This window comes from Excalfactoria chinensis, chromosome 6, assembly GCF_039878825.1.
Source record: "Excalfactoria chinensis isolate bCotChi1 chromosome 6, bCotChi1.hap2, whole genome shotgun sequence".
In the NCBI taxonomy this organism is placed as follows: domain Eukaryota; kingdom Metazoa; phylum Chordata; class Aves; order Galliformes; family Phasianidae; genus Excalfactoria; species Excalfactoria chinensis.
The window spans coordinates 34,314,893-34,331,160 of record NC_092830.1 but is presented as its reverse complement, the minus strand read 5'-3'; positions in this window follow the sequence as shown (position 1 = coordinate 34,331,160).

The window sequence follows — 16,268 nt, the reverse complement described above, 5'->3', positions numbered from 1 at the left end:
TGGGAAAGCTTGCCTTGGGGCAGGCCCCTCTACTTCCTATGGCAGAAAAGCTGCTGCAGGCTGGACTCTGGCTGAGCAAAGGTGGATGCGTTACCCTGCAGGCTGTCCTCCTGCAAAGGGCGCGTGCACTCCTCACACCCTCCCCTGGGAGACAGTTTCTCCTTTTGTCATTTTCCCCTCAAGCTTTTCTGATTGGATGTGTTATTTATGGGCTGTGATATACTGTATTTCTGAATTGATTTTGTGTTCAGCTATTGTAAAGCATTCTTGTGGACCAGCACCTCAGGGTGATATATATTTTTTTTCCTTCCTGACGTTCTGACTTTACCTGTTTCTCTCTGAGTTTCTCACTCTTTGCCTCTCGTTTTCCCTTTTCTTCCATTGTGGACTGGAATATTCAGCTGTCCTCCTCAAACGTTATACCATAACAGAAAGTAAGAAATCAAATGCATCCATTCTAATGAGACAGTTGTATTAATTTGCTTATGGCCAGTACTAAAAACTGAGAAAAACCTCATTATTTTGTGCTTTTCCTGTTTTCTTTCAACACACTGTAGTTTGGTTCCAAAGAAGTACTAGGAAAACAAGGAAATGACACAGTGGAAATGTAGACATGGGGAAGCACGTTGGCTGCGTCAAGTCATGCAGGTTAAGGGGCCTGTTTGGTTAATGAATCCTATTGGAGAAGGTTATATGATATAGGATATGTTATAGGATAATGGTTGGCTGGGGGAGAATAGCAACCTGTGAAAAGGAGTGGATGGGCTTTTGGGAAATCATCCAGAGCTGCATCCACATCTGAAGTAAGCAGCGAATGCACAGGTGTCGGCAACCTATTCTAGAGTCTCTTTAGTAGTGCAATCGTGTTGACATATGCAAGTTGTGTTGATAATGAAACCAAGAAAGCACTCAAGGGGTGGCTGCAAACTGGTAGAGATCCTTTGGGCTTAGTGACCTTCCTTAGTTGTTGCTGGAATCGGGAAACAGGGATATATTTCAGGAAGCTGACAACCTGCTTCAGAAAACGTGAACACAGAAATGACAGGAGGAGAGGTTATTTCTACAGCGCTAGTACTAGCTGTATGAGCATTAGTTCCTCCTTACACCTGTGTTTCCCATTCAAAGGATCATTAAAGACATTCAAACCATACACTTTCCTCTGCCCAAGAGGAAAAATTTCAGACATTTGATGATAATACCTTTAATTAATAAGAAATGGCATTGGTAAGTGTCTCATTCGGTGGCTGGGATGAGGATGGGTGACTGTAATGTCCCTGTCTTCTAGCAAGGGCTTTGGGGAGGTGGCAGCTGCTCCACAGACCTGCAGCAGGCAGGAGCTGAGATGTGGAAAGGAATAAAGAAAGGTGCCAACGGCCTTGAGGATGGATCACATATCTGAGTGAGAAGCAGAATATGTGTATACACACAGACCTTCTCCAGGGAGGGTCGGACACCAGCATGCTTATATTCCTCTGCACTTTGATCTACCTTACTCAGAGCTAATTGGGGTGACAAACGTATATGCAGAGCAATGTATAAACACCTAATTGGCTTACTTGTCCTGTCGGTGCCTCAGGTACTTGCTGGCTTCTGTTCTGTACCAGCCCTAGGCAGAGCCAGCAGGTCCGTGTCACCCTGAGGAGCCCGATTTGTGTCCCTGTGTCTGGGCTGCCTGCCGAAATCCCTTTTATTTCAGAGCAGTAATGTCACCCGATCCACGCAGATGATAGAACCGATGCTGTAAAGTCTCTCTGTTCTCGGCCAGTTGAAGATGAAGATTAGCAGTTAATCGGGACAGATAGTGTGGGTTGTGTTACTATGCTGGCTATATGTTACTGCTGCTGAATGAGCAGTTCTGTACAAGGCCGGGAGATACACATCGAGTGCAGCTGACAGCTCGACCTGGGCTAGGTGTGCAGTGAGTGCGGGGAACAGAGCCTGGGCTTTTTGTCCCGGGATTTTTATCATTTAACCAGGTCCTATTTGCTTTCAAGCATCTGTTCAACCTTTCATGTGAGATGAAAACAATAGCTTCAGCTGCTTTCTGCCCGAGCACCGGAGGAGTTCAAGCTGATACTCACATCAAAGCGCTCTGCATATTTATCATTCCTTATTCTGTAATAAGCAGCGGCGTCTGACAGATGCACAAAAGGACCACAGTTTCCACTTGGACCTTGCAGTGGCAGCAATGGCTTCAAACACGTATTAAAGCCTCACTTGGGAAACACCGAGCACTCTTCTTCCTGAATAATTCCAATCTCCTCACAGCTTTCTGTGCTGTCAGGGCCACACTGCACCCGGCAGCTTGGGAGGACAGACTGTGCTGGGTGCTGCTGTGCAGAGCTTGCTGCTTGTTGTAACGGGAACAGGAACGTACCTGTGGTTCTTCTGGAGCTCTCTGTCAAGCAGCACCTAATCGGTTCCCTCTGGAGTTTTTCAGACCTGATAAAGATACATTTGCTTGCAGGCAACTGCGGTCTTACTCTGGGGGATAATTCAGTTCTTCATTTAGCGAAAAGCAAACCTTGCTCTGCAGCAGAAGCTTATGTTTAAGAGGAAAAAACGTACCGTAAATATATTTTGTAAAGAAACCTGCATTCAGTTATCAAGGTGCGGTTCCTCAGTAGGTTGTCTCGGGAGTAACTTACACCTGTAACAGCTCTGAGAGTAAATAAGCGTATGGAGCAACTTGGTGTTATTTAATACATAGAAAAAGCTGTCAAAAGAGATTATATTGCCTGCAGAGAAGGCAGTTAATCACCCCTATAAATATCCAGATGACACTGTGGGTGCCCCATCCCTGGAGGTGCCCAAGGATGGGGGCCTGGGCAGCCTCAGCTGGTAGGGGGCACCCAGCCCATGGCAGGGGATTGGAGCCTGATGATCTTTAAGGTCCCTTTCAACCTAAGCCATTCTAGGACACCTCTGTCCCTGGAGGTGCTCAAGAAACGTTTAGATGTTGTAAGGAGGGACATGGTTTTGTGGGCAATATTGGTGGGAGGGGGAAGTTGGACTGGATGATCCTGGAGGTCTTTTCCAACCTTGGTGATTCTATGATGGTTTTTTTTCTTCTTTATGAATTTTGAACCTTCACATACTTTTTTAAATACACTGATTTGTGCTACGTGAGAGAAACCACGAGCAATGGCCTGAATGAGCTCTGAACACACTGAATAAAAAGCATACTCAAAGCTTACTAAGAAATTTCAATGCCATTATAGAAGATTTGCATATATATGGAGGCAATACCTGACTTACAAAAAGCAACAGGATATAGACTCCTACTGATTCTAAAAGACAATTAAAACCACTTTAATTAACATTAACAAGTTGGGGTTTTTTTAGTATGTTGTAATCACCCTTCAGATTGTCAGATTTAGACATAGGTGTTTTATTAAGAGACTTAAAAAAAATACTTTGCCCCATTTGAAACAGCTTTAAAAGAGAACAGGGGCCTCATTGCCAGTGCGCAGTTGCTGCTTGCTCTGTGTTGTAGCGTGGATGCATCTGCAAATCAGTAAAATGATACAAGAGGGTCTTTAAATTGATCTTTTTAAGGCATCGTTTGCATTATAGGCTCACGCCTGGTGAGATTTATCTCAAACAATAGCATATCAGTATTAGCATGCTCAATTATAGATCCTTCAGCAATACAATAGTTAGTATGAGTCCCTGAAGGCTAAAACGGTTCTCTTCTAGAAAGCCGTGTATTTTTATGCTTAAATAATCCATAAAGACTGTCCCTGTTGAGAAGTTCAAAAAGACTGTTCTTAATGCTTCATTGCAGGGCTTCGGGCTGTACTGCACAATGCCAGTCCTGGCAGCCCTGCAGCAGGGCCCTCTTTCAGTTCTGGATGGTCTTTTTTGGTCTTTATGTCGACTGCTGGAGTGGGATTCCGATGTTCTTTTCTCTTTCTACTACAGTCTGGAGTCTCTTAGTCTAACATTAGGATTTAAACTTATTAAAAGTGACATTGAAATCAAAGGCTAAAATGCAACGGTGGCCAGAGCTGGGGCAAGCAGTGGATATTTCCATCCATACTGCATGTGTGGGTATTGGTGAAATGGCTGAACTCACGTGTGATGCTCTGCCCTTTGCTGTGAATAATGGGGCACTGATAAAAAAAACTTGGCAGTATAAAATCATAGAATCCACGTGGTTGGAAAAGACCCCTAAGGTCATCTAGACCAACAGAACATGCATTCAGAAGTTGCCCGGTAGAAACCTTGTGACACACGTACTTAAAATTAAGCACACCTTGAACCTTTCGCCAGGTTGGGTCATGGTGATTTGCTCAAGGTCAAGAATTGTAGTGAGACCAGGACTCTGACCAGGACCCTAATCTCAGGGGTACTCATCCCCCCTTCTGCATTCCCCTGGCTGCGGCTGGGTGCAGGAATTCAATTGCAACATCTGGTAAATTTTAAGAAAGACCTTTTTCTAGGGGGCTTAAAAAGGAACTTAAAAAGTCGTCGCATCTTGATAGCTTTCATTTTCTTCTGGAGGACTCCTTCCTACCTCGCTTGAAGTTGCAATTCCATATTCCACCCCCGCATTAAATTATGAAGGAGGTATTTTTGAAACATCTTATCTTGACGTGTATCTCCCATGCCAGACGACCTCAGGACCAGTTCCTAATTAAAAATAAAGCTGGCAAGAGCTACGGGCAGTGACCCTTCCCAAAGTCCTCCCAGTGGTGTCCCCTGGGTTGGAGCCATCACAACCATCCCCAAACACCCACCGGTGCAATAACCACACGTGAAACAAAACGCTCCTTTTCTAACATTAAAAGCCACTGAAACAAAGGGACAAAGGGCCTTTTTTTTTTTCTTTTTCTTCTTTTTCTTTTCTTTTTTTTTTTTTTTATAAACAATATATTCAGAGAGAATGAGAGATTAAGTTTGAGGAGTCACTTCCAATCAGAAAGCCACCATTTAATTACAACACACAGGAAATTACAGAGTGAATGGCTGGGACAGTGATAAGAGACTGACACCGGAGGATGACAGGTACTGAAATCCGACCACTTCATCACAAAGCTACTTATCACAAGAGCCTGTCTGGAAGGCTGACAATCTGATTGTACTGTCAACTCAATTCATAATTAATATATTTATCAAATTAATTACTGAAAAAATCTCGCTGGTGCTCGCCATAAAACAGTGGCTAAATTCATTGCCTGTTGGCTTCGTTTACTGCTAATAACTGTGCTGTCAGTTTAATGAGGGCAGTGAGTGGGCCCTGTTTTAGCTGCATGACAGACAAATTGCCCTCTTATATAGAATGATACAGAGAATTTAAGAGAAGAAAAGAAATATGTCATTGTTTGGTGACAGCCACAATCGGAGCCTTGTCTCGGAAACTTAGCATCAGCTCTAACGTACATGAAAGGGAGGTTGGGAATTCCTTTGTCAGCTAAATAAATACTTTATGAAATCCTGACTGATCCCTTCATCTGCACTGACCTCGCGGCACCGCGTGGAGCTCTCAATAATTCTGTGTTGATTCTGAGGCCCCAACAGGAGCTTGCTGCTCGGCATGCCCAAGGCTGGGCTGGGACCGGTGGTGGGATGCGGGACAGGGGAGGAGGGCAAGGACAGAGCAGTTGTCAGGCCTTGATTACCACGCTCAATTAACTGCCCGTAAGCTCACTCAGGTGATGTGTTACTGTGTTGCATGGCGTTGTGCACAACGAGTGGTTAAAATCTGCTCCATTCCATTGCCAGGAGGTAGAGGGAAGGTGAGAGTGGTCATTGCCTCTGAGAAAGGGACGCTGCTTCCCCAGGCAAGCAGTATCTGGGCTATGTTGCACTCAGTAGTGAGCTGCAAGATATCCAGCTAAACACCAGTTTTAATGGGATTTCACACACATCACTTGAGTGGAGAAGCCCACAGAAGCTGTGCTGCAACAAAACACATCCAATGAATGAATATTTAATTGCAAAAAATCACAAGAAAGGCATTATTCCATCTTTTTTCCCTTCTGACGACTAATAAGCCAGGCTGTCAATTGTGAGAAGTATGGAAACCTGGCTGAATGTGATCTGATCCCCTCTGTGTGGGGAGGAAAGGAGTCAGCATGCGGTGTATACATTTAGCACTGAGGTCAGAACCCCATGCTGCAACCCTCACCCTGAAAATATCTTGCAGAATGGATGTCTTAATAAGTTTTTTAATTAGATTACATAAGTAGTGTTAAGTTAAAGGCCAAATAATTTACCGGGTGTTTAAATAGGTTTTAAAAAGGCAGTTTTTCCTGTTAAATGGAGTTTGAACAAATACGGACAAGCAGCGACGCGCTGCGATTCCACTTCACAAAGGTTAAGTGATAAAATTAATGCTGTGAAAAAGCTTCTTAGCAAGTGTTCACATTAAAAGCCAACATGTGTTATAAAGACTATAAACACCTGTGATCACTAGGGAAAGAAGTTTGAAGAGAAGGAAATCCCTGCAGGTTACTGGCAGTATTCAGGCATATATGCAGCTTTATTCTAATCTTTATCACTTGCTCCTGCCCGAAGTATGAACATTCCTAACTCTAAAGAGAAAGGGCTGAGGGTTTTCGCATAGCACCTGGATTTCACACTCTTCCTTGGTAATACTTAGTTATGAGCAATTGGTTCAGCCATTAAGCCAGGAAAATAGTTGATCACTAAGGCAATGAGCAGCCAGCAAGGATGCTGCTGCAGACACACAGCCAGCAACATCCCCAGGCTCGGGTCAGCCCCGCAGCGGTTTGGGATGAAGAGTGCAGCAAGAGATCCAGGCTCGTTTTTCCTTTCATCTCAACCATCCCCAGATTGCAGACTGCGATTGCGGCTGCGGCTGGCTCCCTGCTCACACTGTGCTTCAATGCCCTCCCTTGTCCGCAGCCAGGCAATGCCTCTCGGTCTGCTCGGCACAGAGCCTGGCACCAGCAATGAGCTGGGCAGCTGCTGGCACTGCCTGAGGATGGCTGGGCACAGGGCAACATCTGCATCCCATGCAGGGTCCTGCTATAAAAAGAAAACCGCTCTTTCCCACTGTCGGAGCTGATACCGTGCATCTTGACTGGGTTAATGTCTGCAGTGCATCGGGAAGTGCCGGCTGATCTGCAGGAATGGCCATTTTCATTTGAGCACAGCATTTATCCCAGTGCCCAGCCCCTGTCTGAATTAATAAAGATAAAAGCGCAATCGTATCAGTATCGGGCAACGCTTGAGAAATAAAAGGCACGGCTCAGTTTACACCACACATCCCTCAGGGATGAGAGTCTGTCTGCAGTGAATGAGCTCAGCTAGAAAGGCTGTCCACAAATAATAAAAATGATCAACTCCTTAGAGTTATCTTATCCAGTCATCTTCTGGGAAACATTGGGATCAGATATAGCCTACCTGTGTTATTTTATTTGGCAAATAAGCACTTTAGGCAAGATTTTCAGGAGGCAAATAGGAAATGAGAGCTGGAAAACATTAATTAAATGTGAATACAACAGCTTAATGGGTTTTATCTCCAGATGAACTGAAGATGACTCTTTGCCATTCACTTCTTCAAACTGCAAGCAGAGATAAATGAAATGTAGCAAGAAAAGGCGACCAGGGAAAAGGTGAAAGATGTGGCAGGTTGACAAGACCAATGTAATTTGATTTGTATTCAGGATGGATCAGTTCACAAATTCAACATATTGCTGCCAAACGTCTGCATATTCAAGTAAAAGAATACTTGATTCTTACAGTAGCCACTTTTGTAAATAGAGCCATGGTGTTTGAATGCTCTTTAACAAATGGCCTTTTTCTACAGGCTTTGTAGAGCCCTCTCTCCATGAGGTTTCCTCATGTTCCACTGACAAGGATAGCGTGTTGTCTTGGAATAGATCCTTCTGAAAATTGCCAGATATGTCCAGAAAGCTCAGCATCAGGTGTTCCTCTGTATGTGCAGCATACTATATATCCATGGGACACAGCTAAGCTATATCTGTCTAGAATTAAGCCTACATATCATGTAAGGCCCCATGACATTCCTGACGTTTGGCTTTTTGCTCTCTGTGTTAGAAATGGCCAAGAAGTAACACAGATGTTTTGGGTTGGGTGGGTTTAGTTTGATTTGGGTCTTTTTAATTTGCTTCGTTGTCGTATAATTAGTGGAAACTAATCTAAGAGTGTGCTTGCAGGTTAGCTGAAATGCGCATGGACTTAAACCAGTTCTTGTCTGTAGTTTTCATTACTATGACTATAGGGAAAAGGTTTTCAATAATGCCCACTTTTAAACTGCCAGTTGTGCCTTCCACCTCCACACTGAGTTAGAATTTGCTGACATACAGACGCAGACCATTCTCACGCAGCGCTGCATACCCCCTCAAGCACAGCACCATCTCCCCCACCAATTCAAGAAGTGCAGTTGGGGATACTTATCTATAGATGGCAATCTTCTTCCTAGCAGAGAGCTGAGGTTGAAACCCATCTGCTGCTCTTCTGGAATTAAAACTAAAGCACCATTATGTACATATACACAAGTGCAGACAAGCAGACTTTTACAGTGAGATTGTACAGGGTGCATTGCAACTGAGCTTCAGGCTTGTATTCAACCCAGATGTCTGCTTTACAATTCAAAAGTCTTGTATAAAAATAGGAAATTATTAATGTCTGCTCAGCTGCCCAGCTATGATGTCACAGGGAAGTCCGCCCTGAGTTCTGTCTGCACTGGCTTATGTGGGCAGAGCATCAGCATTCCCATAGTGTGGTCACGTGTATTACAGCAGAATATTGTGCCTCACACTTCACACTTTTCTACAGTATCACATCAATTATTCTATTTTTGATTTAAATCTATATTCCTTACGGTCCTGCTAGATAAAAAGAATAGCAGGACAATTTCAATGGGAGGCGTGGTGAAGAATTAAAGAGTGCTCTTGGCATTCACTCTTCTGCTCCTTAGTTTAAGGCTATTTAAAAGAAAATGGAGGAAATGATATAGAAATAGCATTCAAGGAGGGGATGTTTGATCTCTGTGGGGATCAAACACCGTAGAATGGATGGTGATTATCCTAAACCATGGGTATCCAACCTTTTGTCTTGAACACACTGAGTGAAGGGAAATTGTCTATGGCTGCATGTAATATATATATAATATCATAGAATTACTCAGGTTGGAATCAATGCGTATGTGTAATAAAACCTTTATATATATGTATATATATATATAAATATTTAATAAAACATAGGAAAAAAGAGAGTAATGAGGACATAAAACTAGCAGGTTGGGCACGTACGTTCCACACACTCCCCATTTGATCAAGAAAAGAGTCTGAATGTTTTCAGCCTGTCTACATGAAGACAATAAGCAGTTGGCAGTCACTGCGGACTCTATGGGGAAAGGTGGTTGGTGTCTAACCAAGGCACCTGTCCTCGAGTGGGTCTACAAAGGGAGACACCGAGCGAACTGCCACAAGTACCACACTCAAGGGCTGCTTTGTATCGGGGAATTAATGTTATATCAAAGGCTAGTCTGCAGCATTAATATGTTTAATAGACACATCACATGCACCTCAAAGAGATTTTGATATGTATTTGAGATTGCTATGGCCTTCATTTAGTTCTGGCCCTGTGCTAACACTGATAGATATCAAATAACCTCTGCTGACAATGGTACTGTGTTATTGCTGGAAGCGCCCTCCAATGAAGCCCCCTTTGGCCGGGAGTCTGGGGATACAAAACGTCGATGCTGTCAGTTACCCAGAAGCTGAGTAATTAAATACACAAAAAGTCTGGGCAGATACAAAGTTCTCACACACGTTAAAGCTGATGGAGGCAAGATTCTCAAAGCACAAAAAGCCCCCTTGCTCTAAGTGCATGGCCTTTTTGACTCGCTTTACACGTGCTGGGATGCTCTCCTGCCTGTTTTGAAGCAAGTCCCAGAGTAGCCCCTCTGTGTGAATTCACCAGTGAGCACTTTCAGGGCCCACTTTTGATAAGCTGAAAAATCTAAAACTCCTCATTCAATGCCAGATAATTTGACTGGCCTAAGGGCAGGATTGGTGAATGGGATATGCAAGCTTGGGTCCAGTTTCTTGTAATTAATGAGGTCTGAATAAACAGAACCAATCCAGCCCAAGTGTGAATAAAATTATTGCACCTAGCAAAGTTCAAATAAGGAATACGTGAACTGTAAAGTAGTTGAACACAAATCAAGATGCTGAGTTTTTATATAAACCTTTATAAGCTCTGAAATCTGGAGCTCAGTACACATCTTTTTTTCCCTGAAGCCTTAAGACTTAGAGAATACCAAGTTTCCAGGGCTCTGGTTCTGAAAGGTTTATGACATGCTTGATTTGGGGGACCTAAATAGTTATGCCTCTTCTACTTTCTGCACAGTGAAGTCATCCACATTTATATTTTATCTATACTGGTCAAGGGAAATTTCACTTCTTGCAGCTTTTTATTTTTCTTCTCAGTGTTTAAGCATTGACACGAGGTATAATTACAAATTACAGCTCAGAAAAAAAAACATATTGAACTAGAGTAGGGGATTTAAAGGAGGCTCTCTGTAAGCTGCAGTTAAATTCACATGTTGGCAGAAAGCAGAAGTATTGGTTGAGCCTTTGCTCAGGGAAAAAGCCAAAAGTAACACAAGCACATCTTTAAAGGAGCCACATTTTCTCTGAAAAGCAGTTTCTCAGGAGACTATGGTCAACTTCAAGGGTGCCTTTATCAGACATTCCAGGGGAAAAAACAGGAAGAAGAGCTGAGCGCAGCAGGTAACACGATAGGGGTCTGCAGCAGTCACAGGAGTATCGGTTACGATAAACCAAGCCGTGCAACAAGGAGATTAAGATGTGGATTACCGACCACTTACTATGTGACACAAAGAAAAGAATAGCTTCAGATGCCAGTTTGACTTAATCTGGTACTGGCGTTCTTTCCTTGAAAGGATTAATGGGCACGGTGGCTTTTTTTCCTGCTGAGGCATTTTTAAAGGGTTTGTCCTAATAAAGATTGAGAGGAGCAACAAGTAATGACAGAAACTTCAGCATCATCTATTAAGGGATTTGATAACTAATTAGCCATTTTTAAGTCAAACCAAATTGCCATCAGCTGCAAGCCTTGCTTAATTAAGGAAACATTGTATTCCGATGGAAATTAGCTGTGGTGGTGATATGGGGCCTTGAATCAATTTCTGTAAACGTGAATACAGCTCAAAATGCACATTGATTGTAAGTGTGGGTGTATGAGTGTTTCTCATAGAAACATAGAGTAGCTTGAGCTGAAAAGGACCGTAATGATCATCCAGTTTCAACCTCCCTGCTATTTGCAGGGTTGCCAACCACCAGACCAGGCTTACCCAGAGCCACATCCAGCTTGGCCTTGAATTCCTCCAGAGATGGGGCATCCATATCTTCCTTTTCCATGGGTTGTTGATGTCATCGTGCTTTCCAAGCATTCCTCTCTAGTCTTCCACTCTTCCTATGCAATGCAGTCTCCATGCCAATACACAGCATAACTCACACTGGTGTTTATTTTCATTCCTTACATTCTGAGAAGATAAGAACTGTAAGTGCTCCACATGGCATTTTCCAGCAGAGTGAAAAGCACAGAGGCAGGGCCACAGGCCCTGATAACACACCTTTAAACAGTTTATGATGAACATTTACAAGTGGAGAGTGGGGGGAAAAAAGGGGGTGGGGGGGGAAGGGGAAAGGGAAGAGGTTAGAGCCTTATAGGTTCTTATTCAAAATTCCATATGTGGCTTCAAGCAGCTCAGCTAACACCAAGGGGCACACCTCCAGGACCAGAGTACTCATCTGCTGAAACATGTCCTATTCCCATGGCTCTCCCTTCTTTCACTCTGCTGATATTTCCTCTTAATAGATGAAAGGTGTCATTTTTTCCTCTAAATTGAACCTTCTCCAGTTGGTTCAATATTGCTCTTCAATGCACATCAGCATACATTAGCACATCATTCCACATTTACTTGAATACAAAAAGCATTTCCATTTGATGGGGGTGTGTGAAGTAAAACCAATGAGTAGGTTTACCTATAAAATCATTTGAGTTTTAGTCAATCATAAATTCCAAGCACTGATGTAAAAGAAAACCACCTTTATTTAAATATAAGTCAGGAAGCAAGCATCAAAGAAAACCCTCAGAGAAACCTTCCTGTATTTGTACTGGCAGTATAGAGATTTCATACAGCCCTGGAACTTTAGGTTCTTGCTCACTCATCTCCCTCAGCTATACATTTGGGACGCTTGTCCATCCACTGCAGTTCACTCACATTCCAGGACAGGTGACAATCTCTGGCTACAGCCATGAGTTTTCCTTGTTTTTTCTCCAGCAATGAAAACAGGGGCATCCCCAGCTTAAGTTCCTATCTTGGCTTACACCCAGTTTCAGACTGTTGAAATCAAACAGGCAAGGACACATTAATCAGATGTCCCAACAAAAAAACCTAGGCTTGAAGACCTTGGAAGCTTTCAGATGCATTTTTATGATCAGAGAGATGCTTTCATAGAGGTTAGGTTGCAGGTGATGCTATCTGGGACCAGCCTGGTTCTACCAGGATCAGTTGAAAGAGAATCATTAACTTCCACGGGCTGTCAATTAGTCATCAGATAGGATGAGTAATAACATACCAGCCCCACAAATACTTCCTTTCAGACTGTTTCCTGTTATTTCCATCATAATTCAAAATTATTTCCTATCAGGAAAACAAATAAATAAAACAGAAAATATTATTCCAAAGTGTTACAAAGAGAAAGGTCTGCACAGTGAAAGGGCAATATAGGAGTATAGAGGCAAAGGCACTAGTGTGAATAGAATGGCGTGATAAAGGAAAAGGGCTCACCCAACTCCAGAGATCTAGATTTGTGAGGAAAATTCCACAAGAGAAGGACCTCTAACCAGAGATCCTTCTCTAGAGGCAGTCAGCCCTTAAATGGGGTCTAAGAGAGGTGCAGTCAGGCTCCACCCCTTCTGGTCACACACCTGAACTGCCTTCACCTGTGCTCTCAGGGCTGATCAGGTCCTTTCCCCAGGTGCTCAATCAGTGGTTCAGGCCATGACTCAACAGTTCCTATACATAAGGCATACAAAAAACCTTTCCACATCATAGCGAATCCTTAGCAATGATGAGTTTGGAGGCTACTACTTACCACCATCTAAAGATCATGCCCAGCAAATACACAGTGATGCTAGCAGGCAGTGGAATAAATATATTCTCAAACCTGAAAGCATAGGGAACATTTATGCATTCATATTTAAATACGTAGTCTTTAGGTTTAAAGCTTGTGTTTCTTTCACAACATAAATTTTTGTTAAAACCATTTCCCAGGGACTCATTTTATTTTGGTGGATGGTACAAGAGCTTAACTTTCTTCAGCTACAGCTGGAGTCCCTTAAAATTAACGAGTAGAAACTGCTTTGATAATAGCAGTGGTTACCACGATGTCAAATTTTAGGAGCAAGGGCATTTTAATACTTGTGTCAAGACAACTCTTGAGCATTACTGCGGTTTTTAAGCAGCAGTAATCTGTTCATCCCATCCACATACATCTACATCTGCACAATGGCTGAGCTCATCCACACTGGTCCATCCATATGGAGAAATGGAGGGAAGGAGCATCACTGACAGCATGCCCATTCACGTGGTCACTGCAGTGCCAAGCGAACTGCTCCTGAGTTCACCCCAACCACACACTTTACTTTACGGAGCTTATGGAGGACGGCCAACCACAGGACATGGGAACTGCCCCAGCAGGATCATAGCATGGGCGATCTGCCACACATCCCTGTGCCACTGTAAGATTTGTAAATATCACAATTAAAAGCTGTTTTTTTTTTTTCTCCTACCCGCTACACAGGTGGTTGGATTTTCACCAGACCATTTATGATCAAAATTAAAACCTGCTATTTGGTCAGTTCATAAGTATGCTCCACCACACTCCACTGTGACCTTTAGAAATGCCAGTGTTAACTGGAGCACTCAGGGACATCTGAAGGATATTTGTTTTCATGGGCCAACGTGCAAAAGAGCTCACCTTCATTTTTAGCAGTTTCCCCAATATACACATGCGAACCAGCCCAGATCTCATCACATGTAATTGAAAATGTACAGTTTTGTGCTTCCATGCTGAAGGGAACAAGCCAAACAACAAGCTCCTGTTCGGGGCCGATTCGGACAGCAGCTCGGCAGTGTCTCGCTGGCTGCTCCCTAACAAACCCTCCATTCATTGCAGTTCCGTGCAGCTGAGCTGTTTCCACCTGAGCCAGCGTTACAGACCTTTAATCAAACAAATGTACAAGGAAGCTCAACTACTTAACTGCTGTGCTTGTTCTGCGGGCTGAGATAGCCAAATACAACAGAAAGAATTTTACCCCGCTTGAGACGAGTGCATTTCCTTGCCGTTGTTCCCAACAAAGGGCAGCAGGTACAAATGGCCCACTATCTGTGTCACTGAGAAGTGGAGAGCAATTTGTTTCTATTAAACAGGATGCTTCTATTTTTTATTCTCTTGGCTTAGCCTCTCTGCAGCCTGTGCCAATCATGGTTTTAATCTGAACTGCCCTTGACCGTTCCTGCTATGCCACAGAAGAATTCTCTCTTTCCACCAGCCCGCCCCCTCCCTTCCCCGTCGTCTTGTACAGGTAATTGTGAGAAAGCAAGTGAAAGCCCTGGGGTATTGGATTCAAAACACAATCCTGCCATTCTCAGGAGCGTACAAAGAATAAACTTGAATGCGACATTGAGTCCTCACAGACTGCACCTGCTGGTGAGTTCCAGTTCATGGTGGGGTCACTGCAGGCCCCGTTGCTCTGGTGGCAGGAGAGCTCCTATGTTTTCGGTTCACAGTGAGATTAGATCTACAATGTTTGACCTGTCTAATTTATTTTTTGTTTGATGAAGCAAGGAGATCCCAGCACTCTGTTAAATGCCTTCCTACTTCTTCCCTGGAGAATGCTGCTGGTGCCTTTCAAGGACCACTGACGTGGTGGCATTTGGAAAGGCTGTAGATTGGAGTTGGTGTAATTTAATGTTGTATCCGCATACAGCACAAAACTTTTCTGTCTTTACAGACTGATCTGCATCTTCTTTCCATGAGAGTGTAAAGGGAAAGGCCCACAGAACTATCCCAGATGCAGGTTCTGGTTTATTTGTTTGGGTTTCCGTGGGTTTCGGTTTGGTTTGTCTTTCATCTATCTTTCTTTGGATATGGAGCCTGTCCTTAGCACCGCTAAGAGTGACTTTGTTCACTTCTGGTTCATCACTCCCTATTTTTAATCTCTCTTATTTTTTAGAAGACAAAAACACTGATGACTTGGTTCAATGTAAGACATTTCTGCTGGACTCCTTCAGAGACCATTTGTATTACTGATGCTAGAAATCTCAGGAGCTGAATCTGTTCAGTGACATTTCTGCGATGTTTTCTGGCCTGCTTGCACTCAGAGCTCACTGGTTTGCTTCTGTTAACAGCCATCAGATAAACTTCCTAAGCAATTTCCACAGGCCAGCCCTGCAATGTAAATACATTTGAATGCTCACGCTTAGCACGTTTGAGGCATTCACCACTCCCTTTTGGAAGCAGAACATGGAAATAAGAACTGAATTTTAACTAAACACCAAAAAATTCCATTTTTTTTTTTTTCATTTTGGTCCAGAAGTTTCCTAAGAGAACAAATCTCCTGGCACAGAGAGCTGTAAGGCCCTGGGAAACTGGAATTGCAGCTACTCTTTCTGCACCGTACTATATCTGGTGCTGAGATAAAATCAGAGTCCTCCGATATAAAATCAGGTTTTTGTGAAGGGCTGCTGTTAAACAACTTCTTATCTTTAAAAATACTGAGGAAGGAGGTGTTCCCGTCTGAATTTTTTAGGGAAAAATTCGGGTTCATTATAATTTTTTTTCTGAGTATTTTTGTCTATCCCTAAGGCAAGAGATAAATGAAGTGTGATAGTCCTGTGGAGAGCTTAGGAACTATTTGTGGTGAATAATTTATTCGACAAATTTCGCCCTTATTTCAGTTCATGAATTATCTGTGAACTGACTTGCACTTCCACGAATTTATTCATAATTCAAAATTATTCAAGAAATGTTTCTGCACAAACATATTTCTCTGCACAGTTTGCTTATGAGCAGATTATTGATCTAACTATTCATTATCTGCAGTGTATTGCTTGGAGAGTGAGGGGAAATTATTCTTTTTCAAAGGCCCTGAAACGCATCTGTAAACTCAATTTCAATGGTGTTAGAAGGGGTAATCTTTCCGTTTGCTGCCTTCATAGGATCTGAATTCAC